This window comes from Xyrauchen texanus, chromosome 14 (assembly GCF_025860055.1).
Source record: "Xyrauchen texanus isolate HMW12.3.18 chromosome 14, RBS_HiC_50CHRs, whole genome shotgun sequence".
NCBI lineage: Eukaryota > Metazoa > Chordata > Actinopteri > Cypriniformes > Catostomidae > Xyrauchen > Xyrauchen texanus.
The window spans coordinates 3291913-3306629 of NC_068289.1; positions in this window are offsets into that span (position 1 = coordinate 3291913).

Here is a 14717-nt window from a genome sequence, read left to right on the forward strand (position 1 = left end):
AAACTCAGATTTTGATCACCCAGGAAGACATACTGTACAAAATAAGTGATAAAAATAAGTAATATCGATATATGAGTTAAAGTTCATTTATTACATGATATTAAAGAGTGTTTAACAAATGTTAGCAGAGTAGCAGGTGTTCAAAACATGGTAAATTATACTCTCTTTTGATAATCGTACTAGCGTTGCAAATTGTTTATGAATTGGGTTGCTAGGAGACACCTCTGGTGACAGTCAAACACCTGCTAAGCTAACAGGAGCATTGCAGTTTTGTTTCCTTAAATGTCATCTTCTGAGCATCTGGCAATGGAATGCATTTATGGTTGGAGATCGGAGATATCAAGTAGGAATATCCCACATCCGATTTGAATGGAATGCTGCATCATTCGAGGTGCAAGTGGATTTGGCTAAATTGCAAGTGCAAATCGCTAATGGGTCAAGTGCAATTTAATTCTGAGGTTCTTCTCTGCCTGTCTGTGTACTACTGGACTATAGTCCATTCCCTGTCAGACACCAGTGATATAAACAAAAATGGCGGTTGATAGTGTAAATGGACTGTATGCAATGAATTTGAGGAATATAAATATGAACTTATGTTATTTTGTGCATTGAATGTCAGGTGTATTTCAATGTCAGAGACACACTCTTTTTACGCCTGGAAAATGTGATTCTCATCAGGATTTGGATTTATGCTCTGTTAAATTATAGAGAATGTAAGTATTGTTAATCATTTTCATCTACTGACACAAATCATGGCTATTATTAACAGTGATTGTATTGGTAAACACTTTTTGATTTTGAAAAATACAATTAATTTATTGACAAATTCAAATTACACTTCAAAAAAAGTTTAAATATAATCAAAATTATGAAGTGGTTAAAAAATCATACCAAATCCAATAATTTACTTCTTCCACCGGGCCCTTTTGCAGACTTAAAAATCACTCTATGACAACAGGTGGAAAAATACAATATTAGATCATTAATACAATTGTTATTATATACAAACTAATACTAATAACTGGAAAAAATAAACCATAACCTAAAGATCTCATATATATTTGTTTCATAAAACGGTTACAACTGATTTTCCATTCTATTTTCAGAGTTTGGACATGGACTCCAAACTGCAAATGCAGGAACTGAGTTTAGATTTTGCAAAGTATGTTTTGAAACGTCTAAGTGCAATGACCAATTTCTCAGGAAAATAGCATATTGTGCTATGCGTCATTCATTAACATACAATACACTCCCAGGATGTGCACATACACCAACAGATAGCGCAAACACTCCCACCCACGAACCCTTGCGCTGGCAAATTGCAATTAAAATTAGTGCCCTCACGGAAATTTAATAAAACGTTGTGTACTTTTGTAGCATAGTGCAGTGGTTCCCAATCCTTTTCCTGAAGGCCTCTCAACAATACATGTTTTTGATATTTCCCTAATCAAACACAACTGATTCAACTCATCATACTCCAAGACCTGATTTGGGTGTGTCAGAAAAGGGAGATATACAAAATGTGCAGTGTTGGGAAGGCAGCAGGGACAGGGTTGGGGGAAACTGACGTAGCGCACTAACGAAAATATAGCGCTGACTGAGGACCAGTAGACACGGTGTTCGGGGAGCGGCGAGACATTTCTCCTCTCTCTCCTCTCTGTATGTTATGCTCGTTCTTTCTCTTTCCCCTCTCCCTCCCCTCATCTCTCTCAGATTCTCAGGAGGCGGGGTGGACCATTGGTTGGCGGATGGCCAGAAGGGCTACATCTCCCCTCCAGACATGGGCTGGAAGTAAGCCAGTCCGGATTGCGCCCCGGCCTGAATTGGCGATGGAGGCGTGTGATGCTTGTTTTTTTTTAAAGATGGAACGGTCACTATTTATGAATAGCTTTTGGTGCATGATAATAGCAATCTTGTCTGAGGTCTTTATTAATATGTCTTATTATTAAAATGGCTCAGTGTCTTAAAGTGAAACTAAAATGGAGATTTTGATGTTTTGTAACTCCAAATGGAGTTGCTGTAAACTTGTAATCCTGTGCAAGTGTGCTGGTGTACAATACAAATCTGAGTCTGGTACACAATGCTTGTATTAAACACACTGAGGACTGGTACTGGGTATTTCTTCACATACTAACAGGAAGTTTCTAAGACTATGTAAATAGGATTATGTGATGAGGAGAACGGTGTGGCCGGGCAGTGAGGGTGCTGGTACTGAGTTGGCTAATCAGAGGGATAAAGGGGAGTCGGAGATGCCAGTTAGAGAGAGAGAGAGAGAGACACAAGCTGCAAATCACTCTTTATGTCTTGTTTAAGCCCATCTTGTGAACCCATCACAGATTATTATGTTGTTTACTGTACATAGTTTGTTATTTTTTTCATGAATAAAGTTCACAGCCAGATACAAACAAAATCTCAGAACACTCAGGCGACTCTCTGGCATCTCATATTTGGTTATGTTTCACAGAGGGCCACTAATGCTTGTGTTTACAGAGTTTTACTTTCTGCACAAACTGAAATGAGACATATGTGCGTGTGATATGTCTCTGCACTCTGTGTCCTACTGTGTTCTGGCTCATCGACTCAGGTCACCGTGGGACACTTCTCAGAGACGAACACAGCATCCTGTCTGCCACACTCCCTTTTCAAGATGTGTGAGAATTCTTAGAAAGTTTGGGGATATTGTCTGAACTTGCCCCTTTTGTTACTTTCTGCTCTGGCTTTCAAAATGCTTCTGACCCGGTCGCTTTTTTTTTAACTTTTTGATTGTACTGAAGTACAGTGCTTTATAAGTGCTGTCCGCCTGAATGTTCATCTCATTAATAAGAGGCTTAAATGGACTTCTAAATCTGAATAAACTGATTAAAAATAGAAAATTCTCTTAATGTGTCTAAATCAACAATACAACCAGAGGCAAACTGTTACTATATGATGGCCCCCAAAAACTATTTGGACACTTAAGGTCACAATTTAAAATGTATGATAGCCATTGCATTATAACAAAAATATCAAATCAATTGGCATTTATTTTAATGAAATAACGCAGCACAAACTAAATCATCAAGCCATGGAACATGCCCAATGTTACGAACTACACCTGTTGTTATTAGGACACAGTCTGTGTGAACTTGAGGGGACACTGTACATCGTATCCAGTATAAACTAATAATTTTCTTGTGTTCAACTGGTTAAAAGTAATTGTGAAAATGAAAAAGAAAAGTCTAGCAAATTTATATTTTGTACCAGTGCAATGTCAAAAATTCTCCCAATACTTTTTGAACCCACTGTATGTATTCCTCTCATTTTAATTCTATTAGTGTTTCATTATAGCTACACCTAATGATAGTTAATGTTGTCTTTTTTATGATTTGTTAACATGGGGAAATAACTGCTTCATCTCTGAAGGAAGGTGGATTCCTCACAGCGCCATTGATTCACTGCTATTGTGTTTATAGTGAGACATCCATCTCACCACTTATCTTTAAGCCTAAGCCTGTGTGCATGAGCGCGCGTCCGTGTGTTTGTGTGTGTGTGAGTGTATAGGCATGATGCCGTAGGGCAATAATGTCTGACCATCCCATCCACATAATCGTGTATTGATTTAGTTTTTGTGCATAAAGCAATACATTCCCCCAGTAGTGTGATGCAAACTGAACCAGAGCTTCTCTCAGAACAGAGAAATTCCTCTACAGGTGAACTCGAAAAATTAGAATATCATGCAAAAGTTCATTAATTTCAGTAATTCAACTTAAAAGGTGAAACTAATATATTATATAGACTCATTACAAGCAAAGTAAGATATTTCAAGCCTTTATTTGATATAATTTTGATGATTATGGCTTACAGCTTATGAAAACCCCAAATTCAGAATCTCAGAAAATTAGAATATTACATGAAATCAATAATAAAAAAAAAGGATTCTAAATACAGAAATGTCGGCCCTCTGAAAAGTATAATCATGCATATGTACTCAGTACTTGGTTTGGGCCCCTTTTGCATTAATTACTGCCTCAATGCGGCGTGGCATGGATGCTATCAGCCTGCGGCACTGCTGAGGTGTTATGGAAGACCAAGATGCTTCAATAGCGGCCTTCAGCTCTTCTGCATTGTTTGGTCTCATGTCTCTCATCTTTCTCTTAGCAATGCCCCATAGATTCTCTATGGGGTTCAGGTCAGGCGAGTTTGCTGGCCAATCAAGCACAGTAATACCATGGTCATTGAACCAGGTTTTGGTACTTTTGGCAGTGTGGGCAGGTGCCAAGTCCTGCTGGAAAATGAAGTCAGCATCTCCATAAAGCTTGTCTGCTGAAGGAAGCATGAAGTGCTCTGAAATGTCCCGGTAGACGGCTGCGTTGACTCTGGACTTAATAAAGCACAGTGGACCAACACCAGCCGATGACATGGCTCCCCAAACCAACACAGACTGTGGAAACTTCACACTGGACTTCAAGCATCTTGGATTGTGTGCCTCTCCATTCTTCCTCCAGACTCTGGGACCTTGGTTTCCAAATGAGATGCAAAATTTGCTCTCATCAGAAAAGAGGACTTTGGACCACTGAGCAACAGACCAGTTCTTTTTTTCTTTAGCCCAGGTAAGACGCTTCTGGCGACATTTGAAGCCCATGTCCAGGACCCGTCTGTGTGTGGTGGCTCTTGATGCAGTAACTCCAGCCTCAGTCCACTCCTTGTGAAGCTCCCCACACATTTGAATGGCCTTTTCCTGACAATCCTCTCCAGGCTACGGTCATCCCTGTTGCTTGTGCACCTTTTTCTTCCACACTTTTCCCTTCCACTTAACTTTCTATTAATGTGCTTTGATACAGCACTTTGAGAACATCCAACTTCTTTTGCAATTACCTTTTGAGGCTTTCCCTCCTTGTGGAGGGTGTCAATGATGGTTTTCTGCACAACTGTCAGGTCAGCAGTCTTCCCCATGATTGTGAATTCAACTGAACCAGACTGAGAGACCATTTAAAGGCTCAGGAACCCTTTGCAGGTGTTTAGCTGATTAGAGTGTGACACTTTGAGCCTACAATACTGAACCTTTTCACAATATTCTAATTTTCTGAGATTCTGAATTTGGGGTTTTCATAAGCTGTAAGCCATAATCATCAAAATTATATCAAATAAAGGCTTGAAATATCTTACTTTGCTTGTAATGAGTCTATATAATATATTAGTTTCACCTTTTAAGTTGAATTACTGAAATTAATGAACTTTTGCACGATATTCTAATTTTTCGAGTTTCACCTGTAAATAACATCTTTACTGAAAAACTTGCAGAATTCTATATTTTCAACATCATATCACAAATTTAAAAACATTAGTTGCAAAATAGTGTTGTTGTAAGATAAATAGAAATGAATAGACTACTAATCAGCAATAAAATATAATTAAAGGTACTAAGTGATTTTTCATGCAACGAAAGTGAACAATGACCAGTGTTGGGGGTAATGCGATAAAAGTAATGCAAGTGACATAATCAGATTACTGTTTTCAAGTACCGAGTAAAGTAAATGGTCTGCATTTATATAGCGCCTTTTTAACCTTAACGGTATTCAAAGCGCTTTACACTGTGACAAATTCAACCATTCACACACCAATGGTGGCAGAGCTGCCATGCAAGATGCTAGCCTGCCATTGGGAGCAACTTGGGGTTCAGTGTCTTGCCCAAGGGATTCGAACCACCAACCCTGCAATTAGTGGCTGACCTGCTCTACCAACTGAGCCACAGCCGCCCTTGTAACACAATATGTTTCATTTTAGACCATAATATTGGAGTTAAGCATTGCTTTTGTAAACTTCTACTGTCCTGGTATTGCAAGAAATCAGGAGTAAAAGTGTACACACTTTGGGGAGGAGACGTAGTGCATGATTGGCATTGTAGTTCTATAGAGTGTGAGGCCAGAGACTATTTAGCAGAGGTGAGTCACATCTATTAAAATTAATGGGATAAATTGGAGCGCCCAACCAAGAAGCTCTAGCATACAATGGTCAACGGATGTAGAAAGGAAGTCCCGTCTTTAAGGTAAAAGACCAATCACCTTTTAGATAAAGACTGTCGCCTGTCAATCAACTCACTAACTGCTCATTTCATGTTTTAGAGTAAAATGAGGTCAACATTCGGTTGAGTGAATCACGATTGATTCATGTGTTAATACACACTGCATTAAAAAAATCAATAAACCCATTTAGGCAGAGGGATTATAAGACTAGTTTCCCACTGGCCATGACATGATACACAGGGGAAAATACTAGACTTGTAGTCAAGACCGCCTAAACCGAGACCAAGACACTACCAAGACCAGAGGGTATCGAGACCAAGACCAAGACCAAGACAGACCAAGTCGAGACCAAGACCAAGACAGACCAAGTCGAGACCGAGACCAAGACAGACCAAGTCGAGACCAAGACCGAGACCAAGTTGAGACCGGAGGGGAAAAAAAATCCGAAAGTTGGTCGTTTTGTCGCTATGGTTACACACACACACACACCGTTGGCGGTGCGCTCAAAGTCATCTGTCAGTTGTGCAGTTACCCAAAATCTCATTACTTAGCATGTAACGTTAGTTACACTCCATCAGGTTAACGTTAGTTACGTCCTTAGAGAGGCTTGCAAAAAATATGTCCCTAAATAACTTATACCGCACGTGTGAGAAGAACACGATAAACAACAATAATTCAGCAGATACATGATCTGTTGGAAAGGTTTTACCTCAAAGAGTTTGAAAATGGGTAGACAGCTTACCTTTCCCTGTGTTTACGCTCCAGGTGTCCGGTGAACGTTGAGGTGGTCCCGGCTGTCTCTGTCAAGCAGACTTTGCAGAATCTACATTTCGCCAAATGCTTCTTTTTATTTGACGATGTGCAGAAGAACTCATTGTGTTCTACAAAAGCAAATTTTATGACCAAGGAATTCGCTGACATACTACTGACTGACTGTGCTCTTTACGTTCTAAGCTACACTCACTCACTGAGGCATAATGTTATATGGATGGATGAGCGCCAACGGCTGTGTAACAAAAAAATACATGTGATTGGTTGCATTTGAAGGGCGCGAAATAGTAATACTGTTGCATTATCGAACGTTGTGTCGTTGTGGATATTGTAGTATTGTATTGCTAAATCCTCCGACCACTATGTCGGTCTGAGACAGCGAGACCTAGACAAGACCGAGAGGTCCGAGACCAAGACAAGACCAAGACCAAAGACCGTCAAGGCCGTGACAAGACTGAGACCACGTAAAAGTGGTCTCGAGACCGGTTACTTTTAAAAGTAACATTACACAACACTGATGATGACTGATGCTTAACATCTCTTTTCAACAAGAATATCATATGGGTTTGGAACAAAATTAGGATAAGCAAATGATGATAGAATTGTCTTTTGTGTGAACTATCCCTTTAAGCTAATATTTGATCTAACTAACTGCATACTGTGTGGACATTTTGGATAATTTCTCATAGGTTTTTAGGGGTCATTAATTCTGAGGCCTAAAAAAACACAAGATGTTGCTAACAAGAGATGCTTTTTATGACCTACTGACACAATATTATTCATGGCTGTGCTGATGTGTGTATGCGAGTGTAACGTCCTTCTCTTTATGCTGCCTGACGTCCCCTTGGGCTTCATTTTCAATTCCTCCTCTGTCCTGATGGTGAATGCAGTGATCCCTGTCATTAATGGGCAATGATATAAAATTGTGGTCAGGTTTTATGGGCTCTCATGTAAATTGGATGCTGGGGCTTGTAAATGTGGTCATTGTCTCTAAGGTGAATGACAGTGATTGCTCATACAAACGTGTGAAGTCTTCTCTCAAGGCCCTGCTCGGTGGCATATACTTAAACCCAGTCAAGACACCCACACACACATCAACTTGCTCATGCACACCTATACACACACACACACATGCGCGCACACACACACACAAACACACACATGCACGCGCACACACCTTCGCACGCACACACATACACACACACCTTTGCACGCGCACACACACACATGCGCGCACACACCCCTAAACCTAAACCCCTACCCCTAAACCTAACCCTCACAGAAAACTTTCTGCATTTTTACGTTTTCAAAAACATCATTTAGTATGATTTATAAGCTGTTTTCCTAATGGGGACTGACAAAATGTCCCCACAAGGTCAAAAATGTCAGGTTTTACTATCCTTATGGGGACATTTGGTCCCCAAAAAATGATAAATACATGCTCACACACACACACTTTCTCTCTCTCTGTCTCTATCTCTCTCTCTCTCTCTCTCTCTCTCTCGCTCTCTCTCTCTCTTTCTTTCAGTGCAAGTGATTTATTGTTTAATTTTACCTATGCTTCTCTCAAATTAATTTGTGGGAGGTATTTTTGGTGCATCTGTGGGAGCTGTATACTAAAACAGATGAAATGATTGTTTTCAAAATGACCTCAAGTCACTGATTGAAAAGGGAAACTGTCATGATATTTAAATTTGTCTGTTTGTTTGCTTCCTGGCGCAAATATATTGTTCTGGTTATGAATGCAATTACAAATTATGGATTATGGCAATAAACCATTTTACACACCCACAGACCTTTATATGCCAGAGATAAATTGACTCTGTACTTAAGGCCTAAATAGAACTGTTAATGAATATTAAATACAAGAAAATTTGAAAAAATGCTGCAAAATATATTAAGGGAAATTGCATGACTGAGATATGTATGACTTTCTTTCTTCTGCAAAATAATTTTGAAGATTGTAGAAAAAGTTCCAGGTTCAGCAGGTCCTTAGAATGGTAGTGGATGGTGATTAGATATTTGTAGGTCCAAAAAGCACAGATAGTCAGCATAAAAGTAATCCATCCTATCTCTAGTGCTGACTTTGATGTTGTCTAAAGTGAATCGCTCACTTTATGTGTGAAAAAGAATGATGTTTAAGCACTTTATTCCTATAATTGATCGCTTCCAGTCAAATATTGATGAATGAACGAATTTACCCAAGAGCTCCTGTGACGCAAGCACATTGGCACGTTCCATCGACTCATTGGTTGTGTGTCTGTCACGCGTCTGTTCACGTGTCATCGCTTACGTCAAGGGAGCACTTGGGTAAATTCGACAATTTGTCATCTCCTGACTGGAAGTGATCTTTAAAGTTAAATAATATAGACACTCCTCCTCAATGGTACTGTACTTTTTCCCCCCAGCCCGTCAGATATCAGTCTGCAAAATAAAGGGGAGAGAGAAGTCAGGTGCTTGTAAAAGCCCCCTTTTAAGTAACTTCAGTCAGCAGGCTGGTGACAACAGAATAATTAGGCACAAACATCTGGTAGTAGCCAGCCAACCCCAAAAACTGCCTTACCTCCTTTTTGGTCTTGGGCATCGAGCAGGCTGTGATCGTTTTTGTTAACCTGTGGACGCACCTGTCCATGACCCAAGTGGAACCCCAGATACCTAAATTACACCTGCCCAATTGCAGATTGGCTGTGAGTCCTGCCTGTCGCAGTGCTCTCAGGACAGCCCTCAGATGTTGCATTTGCCACTGCCAGTCATTACTATAAATGATAATATCGTCTAGATATGCAGCGGCATATGCCGTGTGCTGTCTGAGGATCTTGTCCATGAGACGCTGAAACATGGTCGGGGCTCTGAACAGACCAAATTTAAGTGTCACGAATTGGTGTAATCCGAACGGTGTGGAAAAAGCCATATTGGAGTTAAAGGGATCTGCCAATAACCCTTTGATAAGTCCAGCATCGGGTAAAATTGAGCCGCACCCAACAGTTTGAGTAACTCGTCAATTTGCGGCATTGGATAACCGTCAAATTGGGACACCGCGATTCACTTTCCAAGCCATCTATCTTCGGTACCAGAACTACCGGGCTGGCCCAATCTCCTGTATTGTGGCCATTTCAAGCATTGCCTCTAATTCTTCCTGAACAATGTTTTTCTTGTGTTCAGGAAGACGATAAGGGTGTCTATGAACCACCACCCCTGGGCTGGTCTCAATATGGTGCTCTATAAGGTTTGTGTGACCGGGAAGGTGTTAAAACATGTTAGTGAATTCCACTTTCAACCGGGCAATGTCTGTAAGCTGCTACAGTGAGAGATGGTCTCTGCAAGGGACCGGGGAGAATTTATTTGGTTTCGAAGTCACCTCTGGCCCGAGCTCCGCCCTCTCCAGAACTACCATCGCCAAGGCTGCAGGCTCCACCTCACTCCATGGTTTGAGGAGGTTGAGGTGGTAGATTTGATCTTCTCTTCCCCTATCCATTCACCTAACCTAATTTTCGAGATCTCCGACTCCTCATGTGACCTCAAAGGGTCCTTGCCACTTGGTGAGTTATTTAGAGCTCGAAGTGGGCAGCAATACAAGCACTTTATCTCCCTTTGTGAATTTGTGTAGTTGAGTGCCCCTGCCGAACTGTCGCCGTTGAGGTTCTTGAGAACTTGGAGCAAATTCTCCTGTATTACCTGCCCCAAAGTGTGGAGTTTTGCTCTCAGGTCAAGAACACCTGGTTTTTGTTATTCAAAAGTCCTTCCGCCCAAGTTTTCCATATGACTTCAAGAACGCCGCGGGGCCAATGCAACATACAGTAGCTCAAATGGGGAAAACCCTGTGGAGGCTCTCGTACTGCAAACAGCAGGAGTTCGAGCCACTTATCCGAATTTTTAGTGTCTTCATGTACGAACTTACGAATCATGGTTTTCAAGGTTTTATTAAATCATTTGACAAATCAGTTTGCAGGTGATAAACGCTGGTGCGAATCGATTTAATGCCTCATTATTCATACAGTTTGCGTAGTGTACTTGACATGAATGTTGTGCCTTGATCAGTGAGGATTTCTTTTGGGCAAAAGTGAATGGGCAGCCGTGCTTCCCAAAACTCAAGGACCTGAAAAGCTGATGGCTCTGTTCGGGGCTATGACCAACCCGTTGCTGGATGGCCTTCTTCAGGTGTTGGTAATTAAGGAGACAGGTGGCGGGAAGCTGTTGTGCCGCAAGCTGCGCCTCCCAGGAGAGCAAGGGCCATACCTCTGCTGTCTTTTAAAAAATGTCCAGGAAGGCCTCTGGGTTGTCATCTGGCCCCATCTTTATTAGGCCAGCAGGTGGGGTGGGTTCCAAGGAGGTTGCAGCACCAGCCCCCTCTATGGTGATCAGGCTCCGGAGCACCTGGCGGTCCTCCGCTTGTGCCTGGAGCAGGACTTGGAAACACTGTTCCTTCTCCAGGTGTACGTCCATGAGGGCTTGGTATTGACTCTGCTGGATGGTGCGAGGGTCTTGAAGACTTTGCGCAGTGGTGAGGACTCCATAATGGCATTCTCCTCCAAAGCCGGGATTTCGGCACAACTGTAAAGGTTCCATGTTTGTGGTAATGGAGGAGACAGGAGAGAGCAAGCAGTCAAGGTTAGTCTTTATTTTCTTTGAACAATTACGGCTTATAGCCAACTCAAAATCAGGCTCTTTGTGTTGCCAGTCTCTCTCGGCTCGTCCCTGGTGCTCTCTCCCCACTCTGAGCTCTGGTGTGCCTTTCCAGGTCTTCCTCCACCATCACTTTAATTATAGACAGGTGTTACAGTAATCATAACCCAGGTGATGATCCTTACTGCTCTCCCTGTCCTGCAGACGACACATGACCACGCCTCCTCCCATGCTGCAACCATCCACTCCTATTCTAAGGACTTGCCTAGAGTCTGGAACTATTCCTACAAATCTTTAAAAGTGTTTTGCTGAAGGAAGAAGAAAGTCACATCTCAGATGGCATGAGGGTGAGTAAATTATCAGAGAATTTTAATTTTTGCGTGAACTATCCCTTTAACAGTTTTTCTGCTTGACTTTTGAAAACATTTATTTGATTGACTTTTATAGTCACGGCACCTTAATCTCTTCCTTTATTTTTCTTCTTCAGAGACAAATGTAAACTAAAATAAAAAAACAAAGTCACGCCTCATAATGGTGTGTCAAGTGTTCCAGGAGCAACAGTGACATAACAGCTTCCGTCAATATTCCTTTCCATCAAAAGACAAGGAAATGAGTTGTGAATTCCAATCTGCAATGAACACAGCTGATAAGGCAGACAATAGGACCCAATCACACCACTTTTCACAATGGATGCTCATGAGGTTCCCTGAAGCAGCTGAATCCTTTGCATAGGCTGCCCATGATTGTGTTAGCTATTAGGTGTATTAAAAATATCTCAGATGGAAAAGTTACCATGAACTGCTCCAGGACCCTGTTTAAAATAGTCATAAATGGAAGCCTTGCAATACTTGATAAATCCTGTTAGAGAGTTATTGGCCTTTGTAGTTCTCTCCATAATTTTTTTATTAGCAGGGGAACCTTTTTTTTTTCTTCATTTTAGATCACTATACTGTATACACTCACTGACCACTTTATTAGGAACACCTGTACACCTACTTATACATGCAATTATCTAATCAGCCAATCGTGTGGCAGCAGTGCAATGCATAAAATCATTCAGATACAGGTCAGGAGCTTCAGTTAATGTTCACATCAACCATCAGAATGGGGAAGAAATGTAATCTAAGTGATTTTGACCATGGATAATTGTTGATGCCTGACTGTTAGAGTATATTTGTAACTGCTGATCTACTGGTATTTTCACACACACCAGTCTCTAGAGTTTACATCCAGAAACATCCAGTGAGCGACAGTTCTACGGACAGAAAAGCCTTGTTGATACGAGAGGCCAACAGAGAATGGCCAGACTGGTTTGAGCTGACAGAAACGCCACTCTGTACAATTGTACTGAACAGAATAGCATCTCAGAATGCACAACACGTCGAACCTTGAAGTGGATGGGCTACAACAGCAGAAGACCATGTCAGGTTCCACTTCTGTAAGCCAAGAACAGAAAGCTGAGGCTACAGTGGGCCTACCATCTGTGTACCTCAGCAGATATGAAGTTTCATCAGACCAGGCAATATTTTTACAGTCGTTAACTGTTCAGTTTTGGTAAACCTTTGCCCCAATATATATTTATTTATCATAAAGGGGCCAAATGAGGGATAAGAAGTCAAGTGAGCCACTGAAGGTCTTTTGACCCCAAATCTTATCATGTTTATTGACTCACCTGCCACTTTCATTTCCCCAGCATTATGAGCTTCAGACAGCCTGGCTATCCATCAGTGTCTAGCAGTACAACAGCTCGCCTGTTTGCTTCTAGTGCACAATGAAAAAGTAATACTTCTCTGGTCTATGCATTACTGTGTGTAAGTCAGTGTGCGGTCAAATTTTGAGAACAGCTACATTTATGGATTCTGAGTGAACTGGGTCCTTCTAAAGAAAATATTAGCATTCAGTAGTTTCCATATACAGTATGAACTGCTTCAAGCAATATGTTTACTGGATTAGAAGTACAGATGGATGGATGGATGGATGGATAAATAGATGCATGCAACAGAGGTAGGGCTAAGCTTTCCGCAGATGAATGATAAAATGTCTAACCCACAGAAAATGTAATATTTGCCTAATCACATTGCATTTGTCCTAATTAAAGCAAACTGTTGTGAACATACAGGCATTTACAGTTGTCCTTAATAGAATAGCTTGCATAACATGTCTTTCTTTTCACTATCATCACCAATTTCTGTTCTGCATTAAAATGTACACACATGTTGTGTTCAACTGTATGAGAACATGCTTCTGTCATTTCGGTGTTACACCATATATATTTCTCATTACATGCACCTAATAGCTCTTGCCAAAAAATACATGACCGTAAGTCCTTAACCTTGTCATTATGCACATTATCAGTCATTTTAAGTCCATCAAAAGAAAACCTGTGTTGAATACCAGCTGCATACTTTTCTCATTATCGGAGTTGAACCTGCAGTCCCAGTCTATCAATTCATGACATTGTCTCGCTCCATTACAAATTAGTTTTCTACACCACACAGCATGGGGCATAATTAATTTTGTCTTGGTTGACTGAATTGTGTCAAACTGCTACACTTGTACAACAATAGCATTGCACTGCAAGTCATTAAACTGTCAATACTTGATATCTTTGATGTGGAGAACTAGTTAACCAATTATGAATAGTAGGAAATATTATTGGAGGCCCTGAAATTGAAAAACGTACTAATATCAGAATGCTCTGATTTCTCCAAAACACAGTTTTAGATCAAATAGGCAAAATATCATGTTCATTTGTGGGCCGTTCACAAAGAATACATTCTTGTATTAAAAACAGCTAGAGAAAGCAAAACATTTAACATCATCTGATTGGTCCATTGTGAAAGTTAGGCATTTTTGCCTTGACATAACATATAAAAACAGCAACACATACTTTAATGGCCAAATATACCTGTGTAGCTATATAACTATTAAAAATAGAACACAAGAATATGTCCTGTTTGAACATCCTCTATCTCGTCTACATGCCCCTTTTGTGTCCATTTATGCCCATTGAAGTCTTCATATAAAAAACTTTTAAAGGAAATAATTTGCCTAAAGCAGATCTTGTGTAGGCACAATGCAGGCTGTCAGGCTTAAATTTCATTCAGAACATCCGAGTAAATGGGCATCATGTTTAAAATAGCATAGAGACTTAGTCAAGGGAGACGGTAGCACAAAAAGCTTCTACGGACACAACAAGCTTCCAAGATGAACCAATAAAAATGTAGTCGCAATACAAACAGCACACAGCGCTGCTATCTATAAAATCTATCTATGTATATTTAATGCAGTGGTCGGAGAAAATTATCATTAAGAAAATAT